Genomic DNA, 22,322 nt, shown 5'->3' on the forward strand with positions numbered 1-22,322 from the left:
AAAGGTGCTTGTAGTTTTCAAAGTCAGGCTGTGTTAGGATTTGTTCCTGCAGTTTGAGGGTGTCCTCTTTCATTAATTCCAGCCATTCCTGATGGTAAGTGATGAGCAGGTTGAGTGAGGAAAGGCCTGACCAGAATGCTCAAACAAACCTTTGAAAGGAAAGAGATCCCCATACTCAGGAATGGTGCAGACCCCCATGAGCGTGCTAACCCGCCAAACCTCAAAAGTATGGGCCCTTGCAAGCATTGTGTAGTCTGCCCTTTCATAAACTCAGGCACATCCTACACTTTTCAACACTGCAACATCACGGTGCAGTTCAAAGCCCAACACGACTGTCACTCAACTTTTCTAGTCTACGCAGCCTACTGTGACAAATGTTTTTCCTTCTACAGTGGAAAAATGATTAGAAAGCTCTCAGACAGGGTGAAGGAACACCTTGCAGCCATCAGGCATAATGACAGTTACAATGCATTAAGCAGACACGCCACGAGCTGCAATGGCTTCACCCGTTTTAAATTGGTAGTGTTAGATCAGGTCCAGCAGTTTTTTGGAGATTGCAACACACTACTGGAGCTGAAGGAATTAAGATGGCAACTCCTCCTTGAAGCAGATACCCCACCAGGACTCAACGAGAATCTCAACATTAAATGTGCATTAAAGTGGTACAATTAAAAAGTTACAGCATACCTCCTAGGGGCAGGATGTTAGCAGATAAAACCTTTTGTATCACAGCAGTGTCTCTCATTAGTCCAAATACTACTGCATTAGCGTAGTCTGTCTACCAATCATAGTGAAGCATTTTTTATACCAGTAACACTATTTAAAGGTCAGACAGTACTGCAAAAACATTACATTTTGCTCTGATGAAGTTTGATTGCTATCAGTAAAGCGAACAAAAGCGTTTCTGGCTCAGCGTCTGTTAATTGTGTTTTTGTTTTTAATAGTTCGAAGTTTTCAGTAGTATATATATATATATATATATATACATAGGTTCATAGGTTCATAGGTAGGTTCTAGGCTATTGGCCCTAGGGCCTATATAAGCCTAACCAAAAGGTACCCTGGCTTTTGCCACCCAAGAAAATTATTTTCCTGTGCCACTGTTGAGCAGAGCCACAGAAGTGATCCCCGGGGTGAATTTGCTAGTTCTCATCCAATCATCAAGATTTTTCTTGAAGAGTGCTAATGAGGAGCTTTGTTTGATATAGATAGGTAGTTTGTTCAAAAGTATGGGAAGTCTCTGGGACAGGAATCTATCCCTCCAGCATGTTCTGTTTATTGTGGTGACAAGGTTTAGGTCCATAGAGCGTGTAGCTCGGAGGGATTGGGATTTCTTTAAGTGGAACATGTCCAAAACTCTGGGTTTGACATAGCTTTGTATGTTAGGCAGAGATTGCCTCTGAGTAGGCAATATGTGACGGAGGAAAGCTGCAGTTTTTTTAGATGGTCTGCGTAGGGCATCTGTTTGAGGACGGTAATCCTCTTTGTGAGGTATGTCTTTGGCCTTTCCAGTTTTTGCAGATGTCTTGTGAGGTACATACCAAAATGGGCATTGCACTCTATAATGGATCTAATGAGTGATGAGTAGAGGGTAGCAATGACCTATTTTTTCCTGGATGAGAAACCTTTTGTGATGAGATGTGCCATGTAGAAGGATTTCCTGACTACTGTGGCAATGTAATTATAAAAGGAGATACTATTGTCCACCTGCGTCCCAAGGTCTCTTAAAATACTTTCGGTGTTAAGTAGACTATCGCCTATGTGGTAGTTCATGGGTATAGAGCTTTTACCAAAAGGGATGACAATGCACTTTTTGGCATTGAGCTTGAGGCCATGGCTTTGACACCAGGCATTTGTCTCAGCGAGGCCCTTTTGTAGGATGTCCACATCTTTTGGAGTTTTGATTATGGCTCCTAGTTTGCAGTCATCTGTGAACTTCATTAGCCAAAGACCTTCTGTGTTAGCCTGTACTTCAGAGAAGTAGATACCAAACAGGAGAGGACCCAGGACTGAACCCCATGGTACTCCACTTGTCACTGGTCTGAAGTTGGATTTGGAGTCTGCTACTTTCACAGTGTGGGTTCTGTCAGTGAGCCAGTTGGCAACCCATCTTGTGATATAGGGATTTATACCTAGTTTAGTGAGTTTATCTATAATTCCAGAGTGGGGGATGGTGTCGAAAGCCTTGGCGAGATCTACACAGGCTGTGTGAACCACTTTACCCTCATCTACGGCTTTGGTGACTGCTTCAAAGAAGTCTATCAGGTTTAGGAGACCTAATCAGCCTTTTACAAACCTGAACTGGGTAGGGTTCAGAGTTTGGAGATTACCAATGTCATTGTTTATATGTTCCATGATGATACATTCCATAGCCTTGCAGACCAGGCTCGTCAGGCTAATGGGGTGGTAGTTTCCATGCTCCATGGTGGCTCCCCCTTTTTGGAGTGGGATAACCGTCACTGTGCTCCATTCAGTGGGCACATAGCCTGAGATGAGGCTATGATTGAACAAGGTACTTAGGTGGGGTGCCAGTTTGTTCTGTAGTTCATGTAGAATGCAGCCTGGGATGTTGTCAGGTCCCATGGATGCTGAATTCTTGGCTTTGGTGAGTATGCTTTTTACCTGTGCAGCCATGATTACAGGAAATTTGCATTCTTCTGGTATAAAGATAGGCCGTTTAGGGGATGAGTGGGGTAAAGTTAGCACTGAACCTATCTGCCAGGATGTTGGCAATATCATTTGGTTCTGTATATTTAGTGCCATTGTGCTTTAACTCAGAGCAGATCTGAGTGTTGCCATTGAGTTCTTGACATAGCTATAGAATGCTTTGTGGTTGTTTTTAGAGTCAGAGGCGATTTTGTTTTCATAACTAGCTGTGGAGGATTTTATGAGAAATCTCATCTTCATACTGAGGCTGACCAGGGAGTTCCTCCAATCATGGGAATTTACTCTTTTTTGCAACAGTTTCTTTCTTCTGTTGTAGAGTTTGTTTATGGCAGGGGACCACCAGATTGGCTTCCTTTTTTTGGAGGATAGCATCTTGGTTCTGTTAGGGATTGCACTATCCATGCATTGTGGAAGTGCTTATAAAGTGCATTTGTGTAGGATTCAGCAGTCATAGCTCTATTGTCAGTCAGCATGGGTGTTGTGAAGTTTGCCACTTCTGTCTTAAGAAGCGTGAAGTTGGCTTTGTAGATATTTTTTATTGTGGTTTCCCTAATGGGGGTGGGGGAGGGATGTGGATGTCTAGGGTGATAAGCTTGTGGTCAGATCTGACCAACATGGAAGTGACCTCTGGTGTGGAGCACTGATTGCCCATGTTGGTAATGACCAGGTGTAGGATATTGCTGCCCCTGGTTGGGGTGTGGATAAGTTTATCCAAGGCATTGGAATTTATGAATTCCAGAAAACGTTGAGCACAAGAGTTGGTACATGAGTAGTTTTCCCAGTTAATGGTGGGGTAGCTGAAATTGCCCATTATTAGGGTGTTAGGTTGTACCCTAATATTTTCCAGTGTATCAAGAAATGAGGAGTGAGAATCCTGGGGCATGGTGGGGGATCTGTAGTAAGCTACAATTAGGATTTTGGTCTTGCCCAGAGTTAGTTGCACTTGGATAATCTCGGATGCATTATGCTGAGCAACTAGCCTAGAGGTGTGGATATCCTTAATGAATATGGACATGCCTCTGCCTTTAGTGTTTCGGTCCAGGTTAGGTGGCCAAAAGGTGTGGTATGAATTATAGCCTGGTAATGCAGGGGTACTCTCTGGAGCCTTAAACCAGGTCTCTGTCACTGCACAGATGTCGATGTTCTCCATTTTAAGGAGTGTCTCGAGTGAGTACATTTTGAGGTTTAGACTTCTAGCATTGAGTAACAATACCCTCAGATTTTGCTTGCTTGTACTTGTTAAGGTGGTGAATTTGTAATTTGAACCTTGCCTAAAAAAGGCACTACAGGGGTGGCTAGAGCCTTAGCCAGTATCCGGAATTCCAAGGGCGACAGGTGGAGGCCATCTCTGGCAAAGCATTGTCGTTTGTTGATCATGTCATCCCAGGCAGACAGATACTGGATACCCTTACAATGACATCAGAAGCTTAGCCAATTGTTGAAAGTCAATCTTTTTGTCCTTGTACTGTGTTATCATTCTGGGTAATGGCAGGATGCTACTCAGGGCTAGGGTTTCATACCTGCCTGGGCTACAAGATCAGACAGCTCCTCCATGTCCCTTTTCATGTAGTCCAGTGAGGTACATCTCAGGTCATTCACACCAACATGGAAAATGACAGAGTCATATTTGTACTTGTTGTTGAGTGACCTGAGTGCATGCATTATGTGGCGGATCCTGGCACCCGACAGGCAGCTGACAGTAACTTTTTCCTTGTTTAGCCTGATGAGTGGAACATCAGTATGCCTGACTATAGAGTGTTGGGTACGTTGTTATGCCTTATAAGCTGTGGTTGAGTGGTACTCTAAGTTTGTGGGCTATGTGTCATTTGGGTTGTGTTGGGGGGTGTAGGTTGCTTGTGTTTCTGCTTTGGAGGTCCCTGTTGCTTGGGCAGGTTTTTACTGAGATCCTCTGTGAATGTAGGTGTGTGTTTTGTGTTTCTATGTGTGTGTTTTGGTGGTGTAGGTTTTGAGGGACTATGTGCTGCGTGTGGTGCGGTGGAAGTGTTTACTTTCTCCTCTTGACTGTCTTGTCCAGTCTTGGGTGAAGAGAGCTTTACTTCCAGTTTGGCTATATAAGTGCACCTCTCACAGGTTGTAGTGTTGGGTGGTAGGAGGAGAGGGTTGTCTGTGTACATCTGGCAATTGCTGCATTGTCCCAAGATGCCCAGATTCATCAGGTAGACAGGATAAAACACCAGGAGCTGACCCTTAGACATGCCTGGATAGGTGCTTATTTGTTAAGTAAAAAATGTATTAGGCTGGACAAAAAAATCCTACTACACAACATTACAAACTAAATACCAACACAACCCACAAAAAGTTTGGAAAAATGTAAACCAGCTACTAAAATCCACCCAAAAGGCTACCCCCAAACCAACCACCCCTGACACTAAAGTTCCCATCGAAACACAATTCAACTCCCACTTTGTGAACTCACTTCTATCCTTAGTATCACAGGACAGTTCCTTCCTCACTATCCCCCCAACACAAATAACACTAATACAAGCTTTACCCTCAAAATGGTTTCCACCACTTCAATCAAAAGCATGCTCTCCAAACTAAAAACCTCATCAACAGCAGCCGACCTACTCCCCAGCTATTTTTTGAAACTCACAGCAGATGCAATTGCTATCCCAGTCTCCACTCTCATAAACAGATCAATTGTTGAAAACTATGTGCCCAAACTCTGGAAAATATCCTATGTTACACCCATACATAATGGCGGGACCTCCACTGAACTTAATAACTACAGACCCATTGCTTTACTCTCCCCCTGGCCAAAATCCTAGAAAAATGCATCCATACCCAGATGCTAAACTATCTCCTAGACAGCAACATCCTGTCACCTACGCAGCATGGTTTCAGACCTGCCCATAGTACCACTACAGCCCTCCTCTGCTTCACAGACACAGTAAACTGTCTCAAAAATGAAGGCCTACAAGTGTCAACTCTTTTTTTGGATATGTCCAAAGCATTTGACACAGTCTCACACCAAATCCTGTTAAACAAACTAAACCAATATCATCTATCAAATTCCACTCTTACCTGCTTCCAAAGCTACTTAACTGACAGGTACCAAGCTGTGAAATGGGAAAATTATCTCTCTCATCAGCTGCCCATAACTATAGGAGTCCCACAGGGTTCTATCTTAGGACCATTACTATTTACAGTATTCACAAATGACCTCCATGCATCTATAATTCAGTATGCAGATGATACTACCTTAATATGTGCTGCACAAAACATTCCCACCCTCCTGCAAACAACTCAACTAGCATTCTCTGACATTGAAAACTACCTTACCAACGCCCAACTTATCCTCAATCCAAAGAAAACTCAGCTTATGATTATAACCAGTTCTAACAAAAACACTAACAGTCAATTCACTATCTACTCCACTAATGCTACTCTAATTGCTCCAGTGGCACAGGCTAAGCTACTGGGAATAACCATAGACTCCCACCTAAAATTTGATAGTCATCGCAACTTAACTATTAAAAAGTACATGCCAAACTGGGGTCCCTCTATCGTATCAAATCATTTCTTACCAACAACACAAGATCAGCTATTGCTCACTCCCAACTTCTATCCACCCTAATCTATGCATCTCCCATTCTGACTAATCTCAACAAAACTGAACTAAGCAAAATGGAAGCCTGCTATAACAAAATTGCCCGCCTTGCTGCAAATTGCTCATATAGAACTCATCACTGTACTGCTTTGAGACAGCTCCACTGGCTTGAACTGCCCAACCTCCTAACCTACAATCAGCTCTGCCTCTGTCATTCTATCTATTACCTCCCCAATAAGTGTCCTGCCCTCAAAAACCTAGTACAGCATCACTCAGCCAAAAGGCCTCTTAGATCATCAAGCAAACTACTACTAGAAGTCACCAACAGCTACAATAGCTTTGGAGATGCACTATATAGTAGTTCAGTGGCTAAAAATGGAACTCTGTCCCTACTAGCATTCAAAACACATCATCCAAAGACTCCTTTAAAGACCTCATCAGGCAACATCTCAAGGAAAGTTGGCAGTGCCATGATTGCTCCCCAGGCTAGTGAAAGCGGATAACACATACATACAAAATCTAGAGCACTTGATAATAGTTTTCAATCTTACTCACAAACACTGGCTAATCTACAATGTATGTACTGTACCTGTGTACTATGTATGTATTGTACCTATGTTCCAAATTTCAGCTGTACACCACAAATCTATTAATTACCTTTATTTTTAAAATCAATATTTTTTTGTTTGTTCTCTCCACTGTAATTGTTTATGTGCCGCATACCACTGTAAAAATATGTCTCCTGTAATTTGTATGTATACTGATCATGTCTAAATAACTAAATGTTTCTTTAATTTTTCTTTGTGGAGCTTTTCTCCCCAGGCCTCTGCTGAAAAAGGGCCTTTTCGGCTCAGTCAGACACCCCCGGTTAACAAATGTAAAATAAATAAATAAGTACTAGAAACTGTTTTCCTCTAGACAAGTGAGGAAAGTTGAGTGCTGTAGTAATTTGTAGCTTATTTAGTGCTTACATATATATATTATGTATATATATGTATATATTATTTAGTGGTTTATATATATATATATATATATATATATATATATATATATATATATATATATATGGTTCCCTATCAGAAGCCTGAAACACTATAAGCCTGAAAATCAAAATCCTGAAACCAAAAGCCTGAAAATTCAAAATCCCGAAAACCCAAAATCCTGAAACTCAAAATCCTGAAAACACAAATAATGCTAATATGTCACTATAAAGACACTAATATCTACCAACTGACCCTGACCCTAACCCTAACCCTAAGGTCCGTCACTATCGCACACTCACCTGACCCATGCCCTAACCCTAACTCACTTAAACCCTAACCCCAATATTTGTCATTATTGCATACATGCCTAACCTGCGCCCTAACCCTAACTCACTTAAACCGCCCCAACCCTAACATAAAACCAACCACACACTTACCTGAACCCAACACATGACCTAACACCACAGGGCTAACAATAGCAAAGCCACAATGACGTCAGTATGTCCATTTTGTGTTTTCAGGATTTTGAGTTTCAGGATTTTGGGTTTTCGGGATTTTGAATTTTCAGGCTTTTGGTTTCAGGATTTTGATTTTCAGGCTTATAGTGTTTCAGGCTTCTGATAGGGAACTATATATATATATATATATATATATATATATATTTTTGTGTATATATATATATATGTGTGTGTGTGTGTGTGTGTGTGTGTGTATATGGGTCTAGGTCACATGCTTGACTAGCATATGTCCGAACCACAAAACATCAAACACACATACACGAAAGTGCTTAACATCGAAAAGCACTTCCGTGTATGTCTAGTTCAAAAACAAAATCTACATTTCTGCAGGGGGGCTTTGCCCCTCAGCCCCCTCCACACCCCACCTACTTTATTATTCTCACTCCAAGATCAAACTACAGTGGGGAAAAGGGAATTTTGCCTTACCCGCACTGTAGTCCGATCTATGAAACAGGCACACATACAAGGAAACGCTTGTCCATGTTAAGTGCTTTTGTGTATGTGTGTTCAATGTTTTGTCATTCGGGCATATTCTAGTCGAGCATGTATCTGTTTCCCATATATATATATATATATATATATATATATATATATATATATATCATATGCGGATACACATTAATAAACTACCTTATTTCCTGTGCGGTCCTCTCACTATTATTTTACATGTGTGTGTGTGTGTGTATATATATATATATATTTATATATATATATATATATATATATATATATATATATATATATATATATATATATATATATATATATATATATATATATATATATATATATATATATACATATATTAAAACATGTTTCTTATTGTTCCTTGAGACTATCTGAAAATTTTAGCAGACAGTCTCCCAGCGCTATTTATGGAATAAACAAGTACTTTGTACATCGTGAAGTTTAATTTTTGATTGAGTCAAAAAAGGTTAAACTCTGTTATTTAATTGTACTATAACATTTGGTGCAGTGACACGATTCTGATCTTTGATATTGCTGCGGGGCAGTGTGAAATAAATTACAAGGGCCTGATACAGAAAGTTATTCTGTAAATTCCACACTGTTTTATATGGAATAGTCAGAGGTTCAGAGATACCTTTAAGGGATGTTATGTTTCAGGGTGTTCAAATATGCTTGACCAGATGGGGAAAATTGATTTGTTGGAAAAATGTTTTTTTTTTCTGTTTTAAATAATTATAGTTAAAAGACTGAAATGAGTGAATAGCTGTTTTTGTTGAATGACCGAGTTTGCTAGACAAGTGCATGTAATGTAATAGAGAGAGGACCCCACAGGAAACAAGGAAAGTTTATTAATGTGTATTAGCATATGATAAAAAAATAAATTAACACAAGGAGGCACCTTGTGTTGAGGGTGGTACCCTCAAGATAGAAGACTAAAAGGTAAGAGGAATGAGAGATATTGTGTGTGTTGTTAACTGTATGAATGAGGAAAAACAAATTAAAATTCATGAATCCATAGCATGCTGGGACATAGGTTTGTTGGTAAATCAAATTCATGAGCCCATAGCACATTGAGACATAGGTGTTTTTGTGTGAAAGTACCCTCAGAGGGTCTGAAAGAGTGGTCAGTTCTGGACACAGTACCAATCTGCCCCATTTTCCCAATTGCAATGCTGGAGGTGTAAATTGTGAGCTTGTGATGGGATGAAAGCAAAGGGGTGCTGTGGGAAAAAGCTGACTGAAACCCTTCCACTACCATTGCATAATGCTATAATCCCTATCCTTACCACCATGGATGGTGTGTGATTTGGTGTAGTCATAAGTAGGCAGGATCAAATCCCTGCAAATGCAACACCTGCATATTTTATGCATCATAATTATGGAAAGGAAAGTTGTAAATATTTGAACGAGTAGTTCCAGCCAACTAAAATTGCCCTGGTGAAGTATTTCCATTGAATGAAACTTATGATAAGCATAAATTAAGGAATTTGAGGGGTATTTTGGAAGAAAAGAAAAGCAAAACAAGTGGGGAACAATGAGCAGTATTTTATTCTTGGTAAGTTGAAGCTCTTAAAAGTGAAAAGGAATCAGTCTTAAGGGAGGATTACAGGATATTGATAAAAAGTTGCTGCAATAGGTAAATGATGTTAAGAAGGCAGTATAGACCAGTAAAAATTGATCTCTTTATCCTGTCTTAGGAAGTTTGGAAGAAACTGGGGATGGTCAAAAAACAGAGACTTCAGAAGAGGATGGTAATCCTCCAGTGCCTACTGCATCCCCATCCCCATATGCAGTGGTACGGGTAGCTCCTGTGCAAGATTCCACTGTCTGTCAGACCCATGCATTTCAGTCAACTGCCCACCGAACATCAGGTCAGCATGGTACTGTTCCATCCAAACCTAGTTTGCCTGTTCAACCTCATCTTCAGAACAGGCATCTGCAGTCAGAAGGTTTCTTCTTCTTCTTCTCCCTTTCATTTCCAACAAGTTTCTACCTCTCCAACAGGAGCACTAGTGTTTGACAGACCCGTAGCTCACCATACATGATCACACAACAGGGTAGGATAAGAGGCCATTGCCTCTGGAGAGAATCTTTTGGCACCACTCAGAGAAATATTGGGCTCCAGTAATAGTGAGCTTGTTCAATGCCCTTGGACCCCTGGCTTTGTATATGTCTAACAGTTTTCCAAATATTAGAGAAGATCTGATTTGAGAAGATCTGTTAAGGTTTAAGAAGGAATTAAAAAGTATAATAGAATGTTACAGTCCTACTTTAACAGATTTGAATCAGCTGCTTTGGGTAGTCACTTCAGATGAAATTAAACAGTTACTTGAAATGGTTGAAATAGATTTTCCTCTCACAGGAAATGCACATATAGACAAAAGGACAGGGTTGCTAAATAAAATTACAGAAGAGTGTGTCAAGTTAAGACAGATTTGGTCTAAGATACAAGCATGTAAACAAACTAAAGGGGAAGCCCTTGCAGATTATCTGAGCCACCTCAAAGCAGTATTTGCTCAACATTCAGGAATACCAGATACAGAAGGACAAGCTAAGACGGTAATTGCAGTGGCTTTTGTGCAGGGTCTGCAAGCCTCTGTACAAAATCAAATAAAGCAAGTGCTGATAGTCTGGCAGGGAAAGTACTTGGAGTCTTTATTAAGGGCTGGAAATCGTTGTACTGAATATCAGGAAAAATGAAGATAGGATACTGAGGATACGTTCGTAACTTTGCAAATAAGTGAGTTAGAAGCCCCAAAGGCACAAGGCAGAAGCAGAGGAAGAGGGAGAGGAGTTGCTAGGGGGTTTAGTAAAAGTGCTAGTCAAGTGGAACAAGGTACAGCTGGTTGGTAACAATGAGCTGGTAATGCCCCTCCTGCCTCATCTGATAGATCTTGCTTCAATTGTGGTGAAGCTGGACATTGGAGAGGAGAGTGCCCACACAAGCAAATGCAGAGAGTCCAAGATACCTGGACTGAATGGCAGCCAAATTATAGTAATACTGTATTTCCTCCACCACCTCTTGAAATTGAAAGGAGTCAGGAATCACCATATGGACTATGTCAGAGTAATGAGACAGAAATAAATCTTGCTCCTCTGCTGCCAATAGATCAAAAGGGACCCTATGTTAAGGTAGAAACAACTTCAAAGGAAATTCCTTTCCTGGTAGAAACTGGAGCCACTAGATCTGTATTGAAAGTTACTTCAGATAGTCAGATATTGGTATCAAACATAAAGTAAAAGCAGCTGGAGTATCAAATACTACTGTTACATATTCTGTTTCAGAACCTATACACATTTCTTTAGGACCTATCGAAGAAATACATTATTTCCTTTTGAGTACTACTGCACCGGTGAACTTGCTAGGAAAAGACCAGATATGTAAACTGGGTTGTACTACTTACTGTACACCAGAAGGGGTGTATTTGGATGTTCCAACAGAATCAGAGGGGAAGTGTTAGCAGTCTTAGCACAAACTGAGGAATAGCCTGTTGAAGGCATATAGATGGCTGAATAACTTCTGCAGCAGGTACCCACTAAATTATGGGCTAAACATCCTAATGAAGTAGGTATATTAAAATCTGCAGAACCAGTAAAAATAAAATTGGATCCATGTTAACCTCTCCCTAGACTTCCACAGTATCCACTGACACCAGAGACAGAGAAAGGAATTAAACCTATAATTCAGTTTTTAATGCAACAAGGAATAATAGTGTCAGCTAAAAGGCCTTGTAATACTCCTATTCTCCCTGTAAAACAAGCCAGAAAAGTATACTTGTAGGTTTGTACAAGATTTGAGGGGTGTAAACAATGCAGTATTGCCACCTTTTCCTGTGGTCACAACCCAGTAACAGTGCACAGTCGCATACCACCTACAGCAAAATATTATTTTTGTGATAAATCTGTGTTCAGCATTCTTTTCTATACCTATCCACCCTGAAAGTTGTTTTTTTGTTTGTCTTTACATATAAGGGACAGCAGTAAACATGGACACCATTACCACTGGGATACACTGAATCAAATTCAAAAGGAGGATTTGGAAGAGGTGGCATTTCTAAGAGGGCCTGTGTTAGTGCAATATGTAGATGATGTACTAATAGCATCTGATTCTTTTCAGCATTGTTAGCAGGATACACTGCATCTTTTAACTATTCTTGCAGAAAAGGAACACAAGGTGTTGAAAGAAAAGTTATAGCTATGCTAATCTCAGGTATGTTATCTTGGTCATCTGATATCTCAGGGTAGTAGGCAGATGCTACCATCTTATACTGAGGCAATAGCCAAAGCCCCACGATCAACTACTCAGCATCAGCTGAGATCCTTTTTAGGTTGTTGTTGTTTGTCTTTTCGGATTTTCCCGGTTAGGGGTCATCACAGCGGAACTCCGGTCCACTTATGATTGGCAGTTGATTTTTATGGTGCCGAGTTGCCAGCCTGACGCCCAACCTTCAGCGAAGGCACGCCCATTCATGCATGTCTTTTGAAGGCTACTCGACTGCGGGAAGGACATTCAGACTCCACACAGAAGGCACTCCAGCCGTGAATCGAACAGGAGAACCTCTTGCTGTGAGGTAACAACACTACCACTGTACCACCGCGGCTTCACTGAGATCCTTTTTAGGTATGATAGAATATTGCAGACAATGGATTTCTAACTATACAGAAATTGCTAAATCTTTGACATATCTCTTAAAAGAGTACACCAGAGCCTCTCCCTTGGAATAGTGAGGAGGAAAACTCATTTTAGAATTTAAAGCAAGCTTTAGCTGCTGCCCGAGCTTTAGGGTTGCCAGATTATGGAAAGACTTTCATTTTATTCTGTCAGGAAATAAATGGATTTGCTCAGGGCATGCTTGCAGAGAAACATGGGGACAACTACTGTTCATTAACTTATTATAGTACAGCACTTGATTCTGTTGCAAAGGGATTTCCACCATGTTTAATGGTGGTTGATACTGACACCATTATAGTCGATCTTGCACAATCTTTGGTGCTCAGGCATGATCTTACGGTAGCCATTCCTCATTATGTATCATCTCTCTTACTTAAAATGAAAACTCAGCCTCTCTCAACTAACATCTAACTAAATATGAACTTACATTTCTTTCTGATCCTTCTGTTTCTCTCACACTCTGTCCTGTTCTAAATTCTGCACCTTTGTTACCTACTGCTGAGGATGGTGGAGAGCATGATTGTGTGTGTGTGACTAATTACCTGCTTTCTCCTAGGGATGACTTAAAGGACACTGCTATACTCAATGCTGAACTAGATCTATTTGTGGGTGGTTTCTGTGGAAGAGACCGAAATGGAGGCTTGGTCACAGGAATATCTGTCTGCACTAGTAATGAGGTTTTGCTCCAACAAAGACTAGAGGGTATTTATTTTGTCCATGTAGCTGAGTTAGTGGTCCTACAAACGGCTTGTAAGCTAGCCAAAGATAAAGTTATCAATGTCTATACAGACAGTCATTATGCTTTTTGTGTTGTATGTGACTTTAGGCAACTTTGGAAACAGAGGGGCTCTTAACCTCAGCAGGAATCCAGATTAAAAATTATTTCTATGTCAATGCTCTTTTAGATGCTGTTTTGTTACCCAAAAAAGTAGTGTTAGCCAAATGTAGTGCTCATCAAATGGGTATAGATGTTGTTTCAAAGAAAAATAATTTGGCAGATCAAGCTGCTAAGCAAGTTGTAGAAGGACGTTTTGCAAAGCTACATGTGATGTTATTACAATAATCTAAAAGTGATGATGTGCTTGATTTTAAGAAAGTATCAGCTTTCCAAGCTAAAGCATCACAGGGAAAAGTTCAGAGGTGGCTTAAAGACGGATGTAGTAAATCCACTTATGGGCTATGGTGACATCCAGACATCCAACTGGTGGCGCCTGCCTCATTGCTACATTAGTTAGTGAGGGCATATCATTTACTAGCCCATGTAAGACAGCATTATTTAATCAAATTACCCAAATTTGTTATGCGCCTTATGTCTCTTCTTTGTTACTTCGGTATGTTAATAATTGGGCAGTATGTTTAAAACACAATGTTAGCAAAAATGCATATATTAAAGCTGCCTGTTTACCATCACCTTGGGGACCTTTTGTTCACATGTAGCTGAACTTTGTCCAGATGCCAAAGGTCTGTAATTTATAGTACATACTGGTTGTGGTATATATATTCTCTACATGGGTGAAAGCTGACCTATGCCATAAGCCAGATTCTGTAACAGTTATCAAGAAACTTATTTTTAAATGTATTCCTAGGTCTGGTGCACCTTGCACTATTAATAGTGATAAGGGAACAAATTTCAATAAAGCCCTTACAAAACATTTATATAAGATTTTTAACACTACATTAAGTCTTTACTGTCCCAACCATTCACAGTTATTTGGATTAGTAGAGAGGACCCTTAAGAATAAGGCACGACAAATCTGCACCAAGACAAATCTTAAATGGCCAGAGGCACTCTCTTTAGTATTATTGAGTATAAGGAATACATTAAATACTACAAGGAGATTGAGTTCCTATGAGATATTAATGGGGAGACCCACGGCCCTATCAGCTACTCCCCATTTGTCAAATGATGAATTGACTCTAACTGATGATGTTATATTGTCTTATTGCACAAAACTTATTAATTTCTTGTAGCAGTACCACCGTACTGTACAAAAAGCTCTTTCTCAATCTCCTGACAGGCTCTGTCACCAGCTGTGGCCTGCTGATTGGGTTTATGATAAAACTTTCCAAGGGAAAGAAATGTGTGTTTCCAAAGTGGAAACATATTTTCCAAGTGCTCCTTACAACATTTACTGCAGTATGCCATGCAGGTCTACCTACTTGGATTAATTCATCACATTGTAAAAAGACTTGTTGTGTGGAGTCCCCAGTTGAATCATCTTTGTCAGCAAAGGCAGATCAAAGGATGAAAGATGAACCATCTTCCCCAGTGAAGGATTAAAAAGAAAATCATCTCAGATAGCATTCCATGATGAATCCAGTGACAGAAGGTATTTCTGTCTTGTTGTTGTTGCTGTTTTCCTGTTATAAACTGGTCAAGAGAAAATAGTTTCCTGTTGGTTCTTCGACAATATGCCATGGACTTAAATGTGACAAACTATTGGGTGTGTTTGCATATACCTCATCACTGCAAGGCAGGAACTAAGGCAGGAAACCCATGATTCCAATTCCTGCATCACAAGTGACATTTGAAAAGGAACTTAGTGATACTAACTTAACCTGGCATAATGTGACTGACTTTTCAAAAGTTGTGTCTCTCCAGCTTGCAGCAACAAATTGTGGTGACACATGTTGCACCAGAAATGGAACTGTACCAGTGGGAACGAGCAAATGCAATGACACTAGGCATGAAAGTGTGTTGAACTCTTTACAGCTAAAAAGCTATTACTGGGGGTGTGGCATGGGCATGATAGAGAATCATTACTACATTTGTGGTGATCATGCCTACCCCTGGATGCCTACAAACTGGTCTGGATGTTGTCTTGTGGGCTATATCACCCTTGCTGCACAATATTTCAAAATCCCTCCAGCAGGCAGACTGAGAAATAAATGGACAATCTACTGAGCAGAGCAAGTATTTTCAGTCTTTGCTCCTGTGTATGGAGAACAAAGAACAGTGCTTGAAATCACCATCCTTGCCCAAATTCTTCAGGAGGTAGCAAACTGCACTTCCCATCACATCAGGATGGCAAATTAAGAGTTGACTGGAATTCAAACTGTGGTACTACAAAATCAACTGACACTCAACATAATGTTAGCTGTCGAGGGTGGGGTCATGTGCCCTCATAGGAAGTTGTTGTTGTTCCTATATTAGTGGTTATTATGATAAAAAAGGAAAGTTGGCCAACTTCATGGAGTAAAAGGAGAAAGACCTGGATAGCACTGCTAAACAATGAACGCTTTTTTGGATGGTTGCTTTTGGTAACCCAGGAACTAGTATATTATAAGGTATCATTACAATAATATGTATTTTTCTTTTAATTGTTTTAATATTTTCTCTTCTAAAGACTGTGATTAAAAAATGCTTGACCTCACTTGTACTCGCAATGCCACTTATAAAAGTATCTGATACTGAACTTAAAGTAAATGAAAATCAAATCACTGCAGATGATGAATACTTTGATGCTGAAGCACATTTTATCAAATTAAGAAGAATTAAAATATAATTGTATGTGTTATGTGACACTTAGTGTCAAATGAGGGAGGACCGTTATGGAAAATATTATACCTCATGTTTATTTTTCACTAAATACATATTAACTTCTTCACAGATGAATGAAATAAAATGCTTATGATACGTTTATGTCAAGGGAAAGCTGAAAAACAGATGCATAATTATGTAAAAGATATTTTCATATAAGTAGTACCCTTATATTTTAAGTGCCTTACAACTGCCTTCTCTCTATTAGCAAACTATAGTGTTGTTGTTGTGTCTTTCGGCTTTTCCCGGTTAGGGGTCGCCACAGCAGAACTCCGGTCCGCTAATGATTGGCAGTAGATTTTTTTTACGTGCCGAGTTGCCAGCCCTGACACACAACCTTCAACGAAGTTACGCCCATTCACGCATGTCTCCACACAGAAGACGCTCTAGCTGAGAATCAAACATGACAATGTCTTACTGTGAGGCGACAACGCTACTGCAGCACCACCACCACAGTAGCAAACTATAGTGTACTGACAGATAATTGAAGGCAAAGGTGTTATGTTATGTCATGTTGTGTTGTGCTTGAAAGTCTACTTGTGCCAGGTATATGTGGAAAACAGGTTAATCAACAGTATGCTCTGATCTTCACAGGTTGGGGAATGAGTCTTTGTCAGGTTGTCTGGGAGATAGTGTGGACTGGTACTGAATGTTATAAAATTGAAGGACTGCACATTTTAAACACAGGTAAATTATGATTTGAAATGCATATTTGTGAAGTGTCTACATGAAGCTCTAAGCAAGAATCATGAGGACTGAAATTATTTTAAAATGTACTGATTTGTTAAAAGGGAAGCAGGACCGTTTGACCCCAATGCAATTGGATATACTTTGGTTAAAATTCATATTTATTATCTGCGAGAATATTTATTGGACAGTTTGACCCTGGACTATCTGACCCCAATTAAGTTTAATAAAAGCATTTTAATACTTAATATTTTAATTAGTAATTTTAGATAGAAATTTAATATATTATTTAACGTTTGAATATGTGAATGTTAATTTATTTAACATGATATTTAATAATATAAATACAATTAATTTAATTAACAATAGTTTTTAACATGTTAACAATGAAATCAATCATAAAGTTTGCATAGGAAGTTAACATATTTAATTAGAGTATTTGAAGGTTTACACAGAGTATGTGAAGTTTTATTCAATGTTATGCATTTAATTGTTATTAAAGTGGTTTTGTTCTCCAGAAAATGTTTTGTTTTTTTACTTTGCTAATCTGAGTTCTCTATGATTACACCAGGTTACTGTCCATTAATGCAAATAATATTTTGTTCTGTTTAATGATAGGTTATTTTCTGCCATTTATGTATGATCGTCATATATTTTTGCTGTTCTTGAGTTTTATAAATTATTATAAAGCTTTGTTAACTAAGTCATAACAGTAGTATCAAACTGTATTAAAAGTGTTACAGATCTAGATATGGATGTCCGGGGTCAAATGTCCAGGGTCAAAACGTCCCATACCTGTTAAAAGTAATTTAACATCAAAGTTCTGTATGCATGAAATTGATAAGGAAATGTATATATATATATATATATATATATATATATATATATATATATATATATATATATATATATAAAGTAATTTTTCTTTGCTCCTTGAGACTGATTTGAAAATTTTATCAGGCAGTTTCCCAGCATTATTTATGGAATACACAAGTATTTTGCACATATACTGCGGTGGTGGTGCTGCGGTAGCATTGTCGCCTCACAGTTAGACGTTGCCCGTTCGATTCTCAGTTAGACCGTCTTCTGTGTGGTGACATGCGTGAATGGGCGTTCCTTCGTTGAAGGTTGTGCATTAGGCATGGCAAGCCAGCACATAAAACTCTACTGCCAATCATTAGCAGACCGGAGTTCCGCTGTGGTGACCCCTAACCGGGAAAAGCCGAAAGACACAAGACAAGTATTTTGCACATCCTGCAGCATCATTATTGGCTCAGTCAAAAAGGTAAAACTCTTTGTTATTTAATTTGTACTATAACAGTGCAAATAACCCAGAGATGAGTAGACTATTTGCATGTAGCCCCTATGCATGGTGGACAAGGAAGGGCACTAAATCAAGGATACATTTACAGTTACCCATCCATTCATCCAGATTACATTTTAGTAATATAAGAAAAGTAATCTGCTTTATGTGGAGAGGAAGATGATTCCAAAGAAGTGGTATTTACTGTAATACATATCTGTCCCTCCAACATGTTTTATTTCTATTGCAAAAGTGATTTACATCTCTTGAACCGGTGTTTATGCTCCCATTAGACTTGCAAATGTGCAGTAGGTATGACAGGATATGGTCTGTTGAGGATCTGTATGCATTGCACAGATCACCCCTCAGTGGCCTGTATGACAACAAGAAGATAGACAAGGCTTTGAGATGGTATGTATATTTTTATGATATAGGCTCTTGATTTTTATCATAAGAATTGTGGGTCTTTGAGTTGTGTTGCATGATTGGACAAGTACATACAGAAGGTGACATTATACTCAATCAGCATGATGGGTGTGGAATATGGTGCAATGATCACATCTCTGGACCTAGATGCCATACCCTTAATAATAAACTATGCAATGAAAAAACACCTTCTTACAAAAGTGGATACTTGGTGATCGAAGGACACTTCATTCACTACATAGGTTCCCAGGTCCCTAACTGCTGGATCAGTTTTCTTGAGTGTGTTGCCAATGTGATAGTCACAAGGGCCTTCTTGCTTGCCAAAGGACACTGTTATACATTTCTTGACATTTAGTTTTTAGTTCATGGTCTTGACACCAGCTATTGTTTTGGGAAAGGTCCTCTTAGAGAATCTTGGATTTCCCTGCAGAATTTATTATGGTGCCAATTTTGCAGTCATCTGCAAACTTGTTTAGCCCTTAACAGTAGCTTTGACCTCAGAGAAGTACATGAAAAAGAGGAGTGGCCCAAGAACAGAACCCTGGGATACACCAGTAGTGACAGGTCTTTTCAAGGAGGTAGAGAAACCCACACTAATTTCCTAAGTTCTGTTTATCAGCCAGCTTGCTAGGCAATGAGTTATAGGGGATTAGCATTTAGCTGGGACTGTTTATCTATCATACTTGAGTGTGGGATGGCATTGAATGACTTTGCAGGGTATCGATATGCAGTGTGTATTGATATGCCCTCATCCATTGCTTCAGTATCTTTCTCAAAGCAGTTAACAAGGTTAAGTAGGCAGGATCTGCCCTTAACAAATCTGAACTGGCTTGAGTCAGGAGTTTCTAGATTATCTATGTCCTTCTTTAGTCATTCCATAATGACCTTTGTGCAAGGGGATGAGTGTTGCTATTCTCCATTCATTAGGCAGAACGCCAGTTTGGAGGCTAACATTGAATAGCTTCCGTAGGGGGTTTGATGGATCATGTTTCAAGCTGGCCCATAAGCAGCCTGGTGTTTTATCAGGCCACAAAGACATAGTGTTCTTGGCCTTGGATAGTGCCTCGCAGACTTGTTCATTGGAGACTCGGGGGGTGTAGATGCAGATATGAGATCTGAGAATGTGTGTGTGTGTGTGTGTGTGTGTGTGTGTGTGTGTGTGTGTGTGTGTGTGTGGGGGGGGGGGTAAATTCAACCCATAAAAGACAAACAAAACGAGGCCAGCTACTTACAAAGTTTTCCCCATGCAGCAATGTTTTCCTTTTTAATGATGTGCAGTCCTTCAGTACACTGTTTGATGAGTTGCATTTTCTTTCTAAAACCTTTAGCTTACACTTTCTCAAAGTTTGAGTATGACAGATATCTAGTTAAATGCACTATATCTGCTCTGTGAAATATTCATATTTCTACTTTTTTCCAACAGTGATAATTGTCTACGTTACTTCTGCATGAAAAAGTGGTTGAACAATACTTTTTGCAGACTAATCCATGATGTCTTCTAAGTTACTGCTCACTGAGCTATAAATGTTGATATTATACCACTGGGTCTTTTAACATAGCATTAAGACTATTATTTGGATTTTTTACTCACCTAGTAATGTGTTCCTCCCACCTCCAAAAAAATTGCTGAATGTTTCCATCCCACACTCCACAATGAATGGAGCTCTGGGCAGCAGCATAGACTCTACATGATGTCCTATGGGGGAAGAGTTGTATAGAGCAACCACTTTGGGCTTCTACTGTGGTGCACAATATCCTCAAGATAGGAGAACATAGATCAGAGATTGTGAGCTGTGGCATGGCTAGCCACTTGACAGTGTAAAAAAATACGGTTTTAGGTGATTCTGTCATGTTGACTAATGTCGCAAAAATGGGCATGGGTATTTGCCAGTGATAAATAGGTAGAAGACCTAGCCTACTCTGACCTATGCCAGGGACCCATGCTAATGGTGGGAGGGGTATTTGTGCCCCTATTGGCCAATGTGTGCTCACCATAAAGCCTAGCACCCTGGGTCAATACGCTACTAGCCAACTGGTGTCCAGTTGCCCGGTCTATGTTACCTGGAATAGCTCTGTTGAGTGAAAGCTGGACATAAAACCAATTAACCTGCCAAACGTGAACTAAGAATCGCTACACTCAGTGTAGGTTCATTGACAGGATGGAGCTTGGAAGTGGATGGCATGATGGTACTGAGGAGGCTGCACATCCTATGTATTCAAGAGATAAGATGGAAAGGCAGTGCAGTAAAGCCAGTTTACTTGGTTCCAGTGTTTACTACTCAGGAGGAGGACAGGCTTGAAATGGTGTGGGAATCGTGGTGTGAGAGAAGCTTCAGAAGGCAGTGATGGATATCATCAGAATTAGTGACAGACTCATGGCAATCAGATACCAGTCTAATGATATGACAGTACTTATAATCTCAGCCTATGCCTCACAGCAGGGTTGTGATAGTAAAGACAAGACTACATTCAAATGCAGTTGTAGGACAACAGGAATTAGTGTTGATAATGGGTGACCTGAATGCACATATTGGGATAGCCAGAACAGGATATGAGGACTGCCTGGGTGCACATGAGTGGGGCATCAGGAATAAAGAAGGAGAGGCCTTTCTAGACTTCTGTTTGCCAAATGGCTTGACTGTAGCCAACACATGGTTCAGAAAAAAGGCAGTCACAAGATAACATACAAGAGTGGCCAATATGCAACTCGTACAGACTTCCTTCTAGTAAGGAAAGGGCACAGGGAGCAGAATCAGTGATTGCTAGGTCATCCCTAGTGAAACACTCGACCCACAGCATAAATCACTGGTTGTCAAAATCAGCTGCAGCAGTGGTCAGAGAAGTCTCTAAGGACAACAGAGACCAGTCTGATGACCTGGAAGTTGACTGGAGAGAAAGTACAATAGTTCAAGAAATTACTCAGGGCTTTAGCACCCCAGGAAGAGGAGGAGATAGGTGGAGTTGAAGAAGAATGTCAGTGCCTCTAAACAGCATGTATGAGGACTATCCAACAGATATGTGGCTGAGCCAGATATGAAAATAAGGTACATTAGGAAAGCTGGTGGTGCAATGCAGAAGTCCAGGAAGTCATCAAAAGAATGAAAGAGTACAGGAAAAAGGGGGAGATAGAAAAGATGGTCCTGGCTAAGAAGGAATACTGGCTGGCTAACAAAGAGGCTAGGAAGGGAGTTGCAATAGCAAAGAACAGGGCATCACAGGCACACTCAGCTACTGAAAAGTGACTCAGTAGGTGACACAAAGAAACTATATTAGGTTGCAAAGCAAAGACAGAAAGATAAAGAAGATAGTCAGACACCCTTCATAAGGGATGCCAGCACCAACTTGTTCACCAGTCTACAAGACATCAAAGGTAGTAGGAAGGAGTACTTCCAGCAGCTTCTGAATGACGAAAACCCCACAGAAGTTTTACTGCCCCAGACATAGCTTATGATAAGAGAAGAAGAGAAACCCACCATAGAAGAAGGTA

This window comes from Protopterus annectens, chromosome 1.part1 (assembly GCF_019279795.1).
Source record: "Protopterus annectens isolate FY-2018-M chromosome 1.part1, PAN1.0, whole genome shotgun sequence".
NCBI classification, from domain to species: domain Eukaryota; kingdom Metazoa; phylum Chordata; order Ceratodontiformes; family Protopteridae; genus Protopterus; species Protopterus annectens.